Below are 7,663 nucleotides of genomic sequence, written 5' to 3' on the forward strand. Positions count from 1 at the left end.
GGGTGTTCAGTTATGTGACTAAGTTTGCCAAGAAGGCAAGGTCAGCTAAATCATATACTGTTTTATGTGCTCTGATAGTTGACTTTTTGTAAATGGTGAGAGTTAACATTATCCTAGAGTGAATGTTTCTTCTGTTGAGATTATCTGTGTGCACTTCTAGTGAACAACATAAGCAGACCACATCCTCCACTGCTGAGCTACAACTTTTCCCATGCCCTTCAAAGAAAAATAAATCCACGCCACTCTCAACATGGCCAGTGGGAAAACGGACAGCTTCACACCAGTTCCATCTTGCAATTGCGGGTGAAAGTGGTATTGCGAGTGCTTTTTCCTTGAACAGGAGATCCTGCCTCAAAGGCACAGCAGGCACTAGAGGCCCATTCCACTGCCAAAGTTCATTTACAAATGTTCTTCTTTGGTTATCACCAGTTAAGGTGAACAAATATATTCTAAAAATCCACACCGACACCTTGAAACTTCATTCCTCACTTTTTTGTCATCTGTGTAGCATTGTCAGCAATACAAGGAATTTTATCACAAGGACTTTTGATTTCTTAACTACTCTACTTGACTCACCATTTTGAAGTTCAGTTTCTAAACTTTCCATTCCAAGTGGGTAAGTTCCAAATGCTCTACCCTTCACCACAGCGCATTGTGGACAAAAAAACAACATGGCACTCCTTCGACATTTAGTGTGTAGCAGTCTTCAACAAATGCTACCTTACGTGCAACAAGACTAAGTCAAAGACAGTCCTTCAGGCCATTTACGTGAGTTTCAAGTTGTAGTGATCAGTACATTTTTCACAGTTAAGCCAAGCGATGTATGATGCTGAAGCTTTTCAAAGAACTTTTCAAATATTTTTTTCATAGCAGGACATGAGATGGGACAGAGGTGAAAAAAAGCCTCTAAGTCAGTAAAATTCTGTTCTTTAATGTCTTTGTTCTGCCTCTACAGAAAATAGCTCGGTCACAGGTTTGTATACCTGTCTTAGACCCTTGCTTAGACTCTCCCTTTGTGGAAAGGTGTGTCTGTCACAGCTTGCTTTTCTGCTTGAACTTCACAGGAACTGCCCTGCTGCAACAAACTTGAAGCCATCACGTTCATGAAATATTCCCTTTGGATACTTCTCACTTCTCAGCTTAGCGATTTGATTTCCGACTTTGGCTGCACTTGCTGTAGCCATTTTATTCCTTATTTTTCTCTCCAGACTGCTCAGCCACTTCCTTGCTCAGCTACAGATCTTGCTGCCTGGGTTACATTGCTATGCACGTACTTTCTAAGGGAAGGTACAACTACACTGCATGCTCAGTGATCTCCCAAGATCACCCCTCCCATGTGAAACCCAGAAGTGCGGTGATGGGATCCCCAAGGATGGTGGAAACTGAGACCTTTAGAGTATTAGAGATGAGGTACCTCAGGAGTGGCTTTACCTCTGGGTCAAGCCAGAGATGGGCCGAGTGTGCTGGAAAGCAGCTTTCCTGCGAATCCCAAGGACATGGTATAGACATCCCCTGAGAGCTCCACTAATCTGCGTTGGTGTTGTGTGACAGGTTATTAATTTTATGTGAAATAAAGGACCCACCAAATGACATTAATTTTTCCTTCTGTATGCAGTAGTTCATGGAGTTTATTCAAATGGATAATCAGATTTACAAATGAGTTTTCAAGCCTTGGGATTGTGGACAGTTAGGACGTGCCTGTAGGTTTTGGTGGGCTTAGTTCAGAAATGTTGAAGTTCTCCGATCAGTAGGTTGTTCAGAACCTCTTCGTCATTTTTCCTCTGTATAGAAGGAAGATTCCCTGAAAATGGAACACAAAAATTACATTAGTCCTATTTTAAACGTCAAGAAAACTTACTGTGTACATTTATCAAGATGCAACTGATAGCATACACTTCATGTAACCACAGTTGAAAAGGCAGTGTTCGTAGTTTCCTTTTTCCAGAGATAAGGCTTCATTGAATATTTTTCTTTTCTCTCTGACGATAATTCATGCACCATCACTTCACTACCACTGCAGGAATGGAGGAAAAAATATTACACAATGATTCCTCTATAAAAGTTTTAAGTCATGTATGCAGGACTAATGCTGAGATTGCTGATGATACTAAAGGACAAAAGCAAGATAAGAAAGACTCCTACTTTGACCTATACTCTAAACAAGAAAGTGGTAGCTTACTGAATAGTATCTTCCAGTTTTATCAGATGTCTCACAGTCACCGAAGAAGTCCTTAGCACTAAAGTAGTTTCTATTGACATAATACCCTCTGGCTGTTGGCCTGGGTATTCAAATCCTACTGAAATAGGCCTCAAGTCTTTAATTAGTATGAAATATCTTATGAACAGGCCTAGAACTATGGCTTATCAGTCGACAGCTCTGTTGCAAGGGGACAAAGGGTTTAAGAAAATCTGCGTTATTGTCAAAATACCACACATTTTCTATTGAAAATACTGACTTTTGTTGGAAATTGAAAAACACAAAAAACTTCTGAGTTTTCTGACAAACTGAAAAATCTCAAGTTCTGTGAAAAACATTCAAGTAGTGGACAAAAAATATTTTCTATTAAAAAGTTTCAATGAAAAAAAGTGACCAGCCCAACATAGTATAAAATATCACTTCTGTCTTTGTGAGACAGGTGACAAAACCACTGCAGGTCCCACTTCTGCAGAAGCCTCTTGGCTTGATCAAGGATCCATGCATGGGGAAAAACCAAGTGATGTATGTGTGTGTCACGCCCTACCAATACAACAGGTGTCTTCAGAAGAATGAATATTCAATATCAGTGTCTGTGTTGAATCTCTCTCTGTAGAAAAAGCAGATTGTTGAAGGAGCTCCAAGAGCATTGGCAGGAATGAGTGCTTCAAGGGGTCCCTCTATTTTTAGGGGAGCTGAACCCTATTCCTTTCAGCAAGGACAAGAGTGGGAAGTAGGGTGAGCAATGCATCCTTTGAGAACTATCTGGTCATGAAATCATGGCACTTCCAGTTCAGAAAATCCTTAAGGACCAAACCAGTTGAATGCAGCAAATCTCACATCATAGCACAGCTGAGAACATCACAGTGGCAGAGGTGGTGATATTTAGCAAATTTGCAGTGTTCCATCCCTTTCTGTACCCCTGTCACAGGTCAGTTAGTATTTGAAGCATCACAAAGTAGGAAGTCTTCAGAGCAATAAGCCTTGTCTGTGGAGTGTCCTTTCTATTGCAAGCATTTCTCATTATCAGCAGACTCCAAATGATAGATTACACCGGATTGCACTGCTTTCATTTAGGAAGTTCACTTAGGCTAGGTACAGATATTCCAAAAGCCTGAGGTGAAATTGATCCAAGTTACATGGTTTTCTGTAAGAGGCGTACTTTAGATCAGTAGTGAACAGAACACACATTCAACCTTTGGTAGGGAGGTGCAAATCTTACGCCAGGCTCTGCCATTTTTAAACCAGTCTGTGTGTACTGAACTTCTGTTCCAGATATAGACCAGTTTCCGATCATTTATACTGGTAGAAGTGTAACGTCAGTACCTGGCCTTAGGTTAGGGACAAGTGACAATTTGTCTCAGAAAAATCCCAGGACTGGCTCATACAAATATCCCCCTTCCAACCAGGGTTTAGTGAGAGGCTGAATGTGCTGCCCCTTTTCTGCCATCAATTACATGATGCAGGTATGAGACAACCATTCATATGCATTTTGCAATATCCCAGGACAAGCTGTTAGCATTTCTTATCCCATGAACCTTTTCCGGGTTTGTGCCAGGGCAACAGACATGGGTGTCTGAATGGCTTCACTTTGACTTGGGTTTAAAGTCGTTTCTGTCAGGACAAATACAGTATGTGTTTTCAGCCTTACTCCAATTTATTTCTTGCAATGAGCTTATCCCCGCTATGACAATGACTTTTTTCAGAAGGAAGTTACGGCACAAGATGGTTCATCCATGGTTTATTTTCTCTATAGCCCAAGAACAAGATTATATTATCTTCAGAAACGATGTCTTCTCTTGGGGTCTTAATATGCCCCCTGCAATGAAGTGGCTTTTATTTAAATTTATTTTTGCACCTTCCTGGATAGCGGTCATGTTAAAATACAGTGTTTCCATAAAAGCAATTCCATCTTTCTGCAGGACACTAATAGGCCTATTCGTCTGCAGACTTCTCATTCTATGACATTTTATTAGCACAGTTTATGAGGATTGACTTTGAAAACTGCAGTGATTGATTACATTATGTGGGAGCAGGGGACAAGGTTCCCCAAGAAGCCTGAAGATGGGAACCCTGGGAAAGCTCTTTCTGTGCACTGGGAAAAAATGGCAAAGCCCAGTAAAAGCTGGAGGTGTTCCCCACACACCTGCAGGGACATTAGGAGCAGAGTGGCAGGTACAGCAGTAGCCCCAGTTTGTAAGCTCTTGCTCACTGAACATAGGTGGATGCACAGGAGCAGCTGGCATATCCAGACATCCAGTGCTGGCAGGAGGAGGAGATGATGCTCCATGGAGCTGGGGCACAGAGGCACACCATGGTGAAAGCCTGGTTAGGATCTCCTGTGCTGGCAAGGGAAGCAGCTCCATGGTCTGAGAGCTCAGAGGAGCACTCAACGCTAGGTGCCCAGAACCCCAGAGAAGCGGCTGGAGAAGCGGAGGTTGGGGAATGTCCCCTCCCCTCCCAGAGCTGAGCAGCAAATGGGGAACTTGACCTTCTCTCCACAGCCATAGGCACACTGGGTATGAGATTATAGTGTGTGAGTGCTTAGAGGAGCAGACTGGAAAAACAAGCATTTTTTTAATTAATGAGAGGAGAAGGACGAGCTCAAATGATGTATTAACTAAGTTATTGAAGAGACTACAGGAGAGGGTAATTGGACTGAGTGATCATGTTAATGTATTACAGCCAGGATTAATCAAGATAATTGACTTATTAGGCCTAGTATTAAGGCACAAATTGATTTGAAGTTATGTAGACTGCAGTTCATTTATTTGTTAATTTTGTTCATGTGTAAGAGACTACCTTGAGCTGTAGACACAAGCCCACAATACCTCAACCCGATGGCTGTGCCCAGAGCCAAGCTTCAATGTAAGAGTCACGGGTACCTCACCCTGTGGGCTGAGAATGGATACAAGCATAACAGCCAGCTGGCATGTGGATGGGGAGAAAGGGGAGGTGGAGCCCCATAGGAAAGGCACCTGCAGAACACGTGTGGAGCCCCTGGAACAACTAGGAACCTCCTGCATATTGAGTAAGAACAAGACATGGCTGGTGAGAAGGGCAGCTCCTAAGTGGAGGAACCTGTTGGTGTCCAACCTATTGGTTTACAAGACCCAGTATTCCAAGGGCTTAGGCTCTCAAGCATTGCAACCTAGGACTTACCTTTTGCACCATGTGGACATTGCCTCTCAAATCTATCATCAGTTGAACACAGTAGCAAAATTCCTGCTCTCTCCACACTCTAAATGTGTGTGGTATGAATAGTTTATTTTGGCCTGTACTCTGGTGGGGCATATTCTTCATGTGTAAACAGACCTTCATAGTTCAACTCTTTACCTGTTCCAACCTCAGATCTGGGAAGCGTTAGAAAAATCTCCAGCACAACAATGTGCTGCTTACCATATACACAATGAAGATTTTTCAGAGAAAATGGGGGGAAATAAAATTTCACTCACAGTATGGAAAAAAAGAATTGTATTCTGATCTCTGAAGAGAGGGAGACATGATTGCTTACAAACCCCAGTTCACAAAGAGTGAGAGAAATTTAGGTAGGAGATATACAGCCCTGGAAACCCACAGTTGCTTGTCTGCATACCAACAGCTGTGACAGGCTCCAGAGATCTGAGTACGTATCTTCAGGATTACATGGCCCAAACTGAAGCGAGTGCCACTGCATCCTCACTGGCTAGTTAAAGGTGGTGTGAATATATGTGCATGATCATACTGTCACTTGCAATGAAAACAAGCCCCAAACTGGGGTTTCCCAAAGCTGCCAGAGTCACTGTTTTAGCATTAACCATTAGGGGTTAATGTCAGTTATTAAGTTTCATATTAGTCTATGGGCCTAGACATAGTGTAGAGATAACTGGAGTGAGCTAGCTTGGAGAGCAAAAGCAGGCTAGCCCTGCAGCATGGAGTTCTATAGGTTTGTTCACTTAGCTGGAAGCAGCATAGACACAATCTAAGTGAGTTTTAGTGAATGAGCCAAAGGGAGTGTCTACCTCTGAGAAGACTCTCTCTATCCCAGACCACACCCTCGACTGGCAATGTAGATCCACCTCCAGTATAGTTTTGCATGTCTCCAGAATAGTGCAGACCATAAAGAGAAAGTTGGTCCCAAATATTCAAATGAGGAAGCATCTCTTTAATGATGCTCTCATAAAAGAAAAATACTTTAATGATGCTCTCATAAAAGAAAAGAGCAAGAACAATACTATTACACAGCAGCAGTGATGAGAGGTACATCCAAGACAATGAGTATGTTGTTAAAGTTCACAGTAATATACTTCCTTGGGCATTTCTGCACATCTTTCCTTCAGCATAGTGATTACTATTGAGTATATTTGACTTTTCCATTTGAATTCCTGAGATAGTGGCAAGTTTTATTTATTTAGCGTATGCAGTTTTAGCCAACTCAAAGTGATGTCATCACCAGCGTGAAGAGCTTGAAGGCCACCAGGTAGCATTGTAAACAGACACAAATCAACAATATGGGACATGGTTTGAACCTGTCCGCAAGGACATTTGTTGTCACTGTGAAGGCCCCATTGGTATAGATTTGAGGCACGGTGATCCTGTCCATTTTGAAAATGATTGAGAAGTACACAATTATGGGTGTTTATACATATACCTTTTTGTCCCTCAACACGCCAGACATTCACTACTTCAGAGCAGACTTGATTAATGGAGTCTGCTCTGCATGCAGTTGATGCGAACTGCGCTGCACCATGTGCAGTTGTATAAGTGGCAAACTGCATGTCAGGGTGTAGGAATTGGAGGTGGTGCGCTTTGGAACTAAAACAGCTATGTGTTTTAGTTCAAAACACACGGAAGAGATGGAGCTAGGACTAGCGACCTGGATCAAAGATAACAAGAAGTCCTTTTTTAAATACATAGGGGGTGAAAAGAAGATACCAAGTAACGTGGGGTTTCTGCAGGACATCCTTGGTGATCTGGTGGTAGCACCAGATGACAAAACTAATCTCTTTAACAGATTCTTTGCTTCCCTTTTTCTGAGCAGGGACAGGGACATCCCCCCCACTGGGATTCCGGACAGACCCAGGGGAGGCGCAGCCAGGCCCATGGTCAGCAAGGACCTAGTAAGGGAACTTCTGGAGGGACTAGATGTGTTCAAATCAGCAGGCCCTGATGATCTCCACCCCAGAGTGCTGAAGAAATTGGCAGAGGTCATTGCGGGATCACTGACACAGCGTTATGAGCATTCGTGGTGCTCTGGTGAGGTGCCAGACGACTGGAAAAGGGCCAATGTGGTCCCCATTTTCAAAAAACTATAGGCTTGTTAGTCTTACCTCGGTCCTGGGGAAGCTCTTTGAGAAAATTATCCAGGAGCACATCTGCAAGGGACCAGCAGGTGAGATTATGCTTAGGGGCAACCAACATGGGTTCATTAGAGGCAGGTCTTATCAGGCCAACCTAGTTGCCTTCTACAACCAGGTAACAAAAGCCTTG

This window comes from Gavialis gangeticus, unplaced genomic scaffold (genome assembly GCF_001723915.1).
Source record: "Gavialis gangeticus isolate Ggan-Ray unplaced genomic scaffold, GavGan_comp1, whole genome shotgun sequence".
Classification (NCBI taxonomy): Eukaryota; Metazoa; Chordata; order Crocodylia; family Gavialidae; genus Gavialis; species Gavialis gangeticus.